The sequence below is a fragment of the Musca autumnalis genome, unplaced genomic scaffold (genome assembly GCF_047663935.1).
Source record: "Musca autumnalis isolate F117 unplaced genomic scaffold, ASM4766393v1 scaffold_3, whole genome shotgun sequence".
Classification (NCBI taxonomy): Eukaryota; Metazoa; Arthropoda; class Insecta; order Diptera; family Muscidae; genus Musca; species Musca autumnalis.
The window spans coordinates 15943686-15948900 of NW_027411866.1; positions in this window are offsets into that span (position 1 = coordinate 15943686).

Here is a 5215-nt window from a genome sequence, read left to right on the forward strand (position 1 = left end):
TTTTTGTGTTGATGGTCCTATGTAAAATTTTCTTTAAAAATCTACGTTTATTTTGTTGATGGTCCTATGTAAAATATTCTTTAAAAATTCACGTTTATTGTGTTGATTGTCTTTAGAAAAAATATTCTTTAAAAATCCACGTTTATTGTCTTTAGAAAAAATATTCTTTAAAAATCCAAGTTTATTGTCTTTAGAAAAAATATTCTTTAAAAATCCACGTTTATTGTCTTTAGAAAAAATATTCTTTAAAAATCCACGTTTATTGTCTTTAGAAAAAATATTCTTTAAAAATCCACGTTTATTGTGTTGATTGTCCTTAGAAAAAATATTCTTTAAAAATCCACGTTTATTGTGTTGATTGTCCTTAGAAAAAATATTCTTTAAAAATCCACGTTTATTGTGTTGATTGTCCTTAGAAAAAATATTCTTTAAAAATCCACGTTTATTGTGCTGATGGTCCCTGGTAAAATGTTCTTTAAAAATCCACGTTTATTGTGTTGGTTGTCCTTGGAAAAAATATTCTTTAAAAATCCACGTTTATAGTGCTGATGGTCCCTGGTAAAATGTTCTTTAAAAATCCACGTTTATTGTGCTGATGGTCCCTGGTAAAATATTCTTTAAAAATCCACGTTTATTGTGTTGATTGTCCTTAGAAAAAATATTCTTTAAAAATCCACGTTTATTGTGTTGATTGTCCTTAGAAAAAATATTTTTTAAAAATCCACGTTTATTGTGTTGATTGTCCTTAGAAAAAATATTCTTTAAAAATCCACGTTTATTGTGTTGATTGTCCTTAGAAAAAATATTCTTTAAAAATCCACGTTTATTGTGTTGATTGTCCTTAGAAAAAATATTCTTTTAAAATCCACGTTTATAGTGTTGATTGTCCTTAGAAAAAATATTCTTTAAAAATCCACGTTTATTGTGTCCTTGAAAAAAATATTCTTTAAAAATCCACGTTTATTGTGTTGATTGTCCTTAGAAAAAATATTTTTTAAAAATCCACGTTTATTGTGTTGATTGTCCTTAGAAAAAATATTCTTTAAAAATCCACGTTTATTGTGTCCTTGAAAAAAATATTCTTTAAAAATCCACGTTTATTGTGTTGATTGTCCTTAGAAAAAATATTCTTTAAAAATCCACGTTTATTGTGTTGATTGTCCTTAGAAAAAATATTTTTTAAAAATCCACGTTTATTGTGTTGATTGTCCTTAGAAAAAATATTCTTTAAAAATCCACGTTTATTGTGTTGATTGTCCTTAGAAAAAATATTCTTTAAAAATCCACGTTTATTGTGTTGATTGTCCTTAGAAAAAATATTCTTTTAAAATCCACGTTTATAGTGTTGATTGTCCTTAGAAAAAATATTCTTTAAAAATCCACGTTTATAGTGTTGATTGTCCTTAGAAAAAATATTCTTTAAAAATCCACGTTTATAGTGTTGATTGTCCTTAGAAAAAATATTCTTTAAAAATCCACGTTTATAGTGTTGATTGTCCTTAGAAAAAATATTCTTTAAAAATCCACGTTTATTGTGTTGACTGTCCTTGGAAAAAATATTCTTTAAAAATCCACGTTTATTGTGTTGAGTGTCCTTGGAAAAAATATTCTTTAAAAATCCACGCTTATTATGTTGATGATCCTTTGAAGAAAAGGGCAGATATTAGTGAATTCGCCAGCGATCCAAGTTTGAAAGAAAGGAGTTACAATGGTCCTAAAAAATATACTTAAAAAATCTACAAACAAACAATGTGTATTTAAATATTCTTTACTTACACCTACACATAATATTTCATGTAAAAATTCACTACATTTTAATTAGCCTGTAAATTTTTGTAACACACAACCACAACGAAATATTGACAACATGTAATTATGTACAATTATTTGTGCCTGCTTTCCCATGTAAACTATTTTTCCAAACAACGAAATATTTGCCCATGCAAGCACAGCCGAAGGACACAAACTAACCAGATTGGCATTGTTTGGCTTATTAATATGAGATGAAGTTATAAATAATAACGTGTGCACACACATACATACATATGTACATATGTTAACATTCATACAAATTAAAACAGAATATATATATATATATATATATATATATATATATATATATGATATTCAAAATAAATTATGATTGTAGTTTATTTGTTAGAAAGTTATGTTTTTGAAACATATTATTAGATAGCTGAGATTAGTGGGAATTTTTAAAAATCAAAGTCCATAAATCTTTTGTTGGTGTTTAGAACATTCCTTAAAGAGTTTTTTTGTGGTCATTGGAAATATTTCTAAAAATTCATCATCCTTAAAATCCAAGCCAATTGAGCTGATGATATAGACCTTTAGAATATTCATGAAAACTTCACGTATCGAACTGAAGAAATTCTTTAAATATTCCTTAAAAACCCACACCTATAGAATTAATGAAAACCTCTGTCATTCCTTCTGCTTATATCCTTTAAATTCATTACACTACCTGTTGAACCTTAAAACGAAGGAACATTTTTTAAGTGTGACTTTCAGTGCGTTTGCCTCCTTCTTTATGAAATCCAAGATTTCTTTCCATTTGTTAAAAGCAAAAACCAACTTTCTTTGCTCACACTCTCCTTGCTGACTTGTTGCCTACAGCTCGAACAACTAAAACCGCAAATGGAAAAAATTAATTTAAAATAATAACAACCATGGCATTAAGTTGCCATTAAGCTGCTGCCATGGCAAAAAGCAAAGTTTTTAAATGAAGTAATAAAACATGACGTCTAAACGACAGTTAATTATGCGAAATGTTTAACGCTGTACCAACCGTCGCAGTCTTCATGGCCGGGGCTTTCTATTGTTGAATGTTCACGTGTAACCATTCCCACCCAGGCTGTGGTGGCTCTACAATAGAGGAGGGATTTGTCTTAAAAGTTATGGGTAACAGCAGAAAACAAACGGAACAAAGCGCGATTAAAAGTTTGTTTGTTCTTGAGGATTCTTTGATTTTTTTAAGAACGCCTATATTGTTGATGGTCCTTGGATTTTTTTAAATGAACACTTATTGTGTTGATGGTCATTAGAAAAATACTTTTTGGAGTATTGAGTAGCCGTTTTAGGCATACTGTATTTTATTTATTTGCCTATAGGCTTTGTTATACATGTCAAAATGAATAAAATAAATAAAAATGAACTCTTAAGTGTTGATGGTCCTTGGAAAAATATCCTTAAAAATCCACGCTTATTGTATTAATGGTCCTTGGAAAAATATTCCCTAAAAATCCCCGCTTATTGTATTAATGGTCCTTCCAAAAATATTCCTGAAAAATCCACGCTTATTGTGTTGATGGTCCTTCCAAAAATATTCCTTAAAAATCCACGCTTATTTTGTTGATGGTCCTTCCAAAAATATTCCTTAAAAATCCACGCTTATTGTGTGGACGGTCCTTCGGAAAGTATTCCTTAAAATCCACGCTTATTGTGTGGACGGTCCTTGGGAAAATATTCCTTAAAAATCCACGCTTATTGTGTGGACGGTCCTTGGGAAAATAATCTTTAAAAATCCACGCTTATTGTGTGGACGGTCCTTGGGAAAATATTCCTTAAATATCCACGTTTATTGTGTGGACGGTCCTTGGGAAAATATTCCTTAAAAATCCACGCTTATTGTGTTGATGGTCCTTGCAAAATTATTCCTTAAAAATCCACGTTTACTGTGTTGATGGTCCTTGCAAAAATATTCCTTAAAAATCCACGTTTACTGTGTTGATGGTCCTTGCAAAAATATTTCTTAAATATCCACTCTCATTGTGTGTATGGTCCTTCCAAAAAAAATATTCCTTAAAAATCCACGCTTATTGTGTGTATGGTCCTTCCAAAAAAAATATTCCTTAAAAATCCACGCTTATTGTGTGTATGGTCCTTCCAAAAAAAATATTCCTTAAAAATCCACGCTTATTGTGTGTATGGTCCTTCCAAAAATATTCCTTAAAAATCCACGCTTATTGTGTTGATTGTCCTTCCAAAAATATTCCTTAAAAATCCACGCTTATTGTGTTGATGGTCCTTGCAAAAATATTCCTTAAAAATCCACGCTTATTGTGTTGATGGTCCTTGCAAAAATATTCCTTAAAAATCCACGCTTATTGTGTTGATGGTCCTTGCAAAAATATTCCTTAAAAGTCCACGCTTATTGTGTTGATGGTCCTTGCAAAAATATTCCTTAAAAATCCACGCTTATTGTGTTGATGGTCCTTGCAAAAATATTCCTTAAAAATCCACCCTTATTGTGTGGACGGTCCTTGCAAAAATATTCCTTAAAAATCCACGCTTATTGTGTTGATGGTCCTTGGAAAAATATTCCTTAAAAATCCACTATTATTGTGTTGATGGTCCTTGCAAAAATATTCCTTAAAAATCCACGCTTATTGTGTTGATGGTCCTTGCAAAAATATTCCTTAAAAATCCACGCTTATTGTGTTGATGGTCCTTGCAAAAATATTCCTTAAAAATCCACGCTTATTGTGTTGATGGTCCTTGCAAAAATATTCCTTAAAAATCCACGCTTATTGTGTTGATGGTCCTTGCAAAAATATTCCTTAAAAATCCACGCTTATTGTGTTGATGGTCCTTGCAAAAATATTCCTTAAAAATCCACGCTTATTGTGTTGATGGTCCTTGCAAAAATATTCCTTAAAAATCCACGCTTATTGTGTTGATGGTCCTTGCAAAAATATTCCTTAAAAATCCACGCTTATTGTGTTGATGGTCCTTGCAAAAATATTCCTTAAAAATCCACGCTTATTGTGTTGATGGTCCTTGCAAAAATATTCCTTAAAAATCCACGCTTATTGTGTTGATGGTCCTTGGAAAAATATTCCTTAAAAATCCACGCTTATTGTGTTGATGGTCCTTGGAAAAATATTCCTTAAAAATCCACGCTTATTGTGTTGATGGTCCTTGGAAAAATATTCCTTAAAAATCCACGCTTATTGTGTTGATGGTCCTTGGAAAAATATTCCTTAAAAATCCACGCTTATTGTGTTGATGGTCCTAGGAAAAATATTCCTTAAAAATCCACGCTTATTGTGTTGATGGTCCTAGGAAAAATATTCCTTAAAAATCCACGCTTATTGTGTTGACGGTCCTTGGAAAAATATTCCTTAAAAATCCACGCTTATTGTGTTGATGGTCCTAGGAAAAATATTCTTAAAAAATCCACGCTTATTGTGTTGAT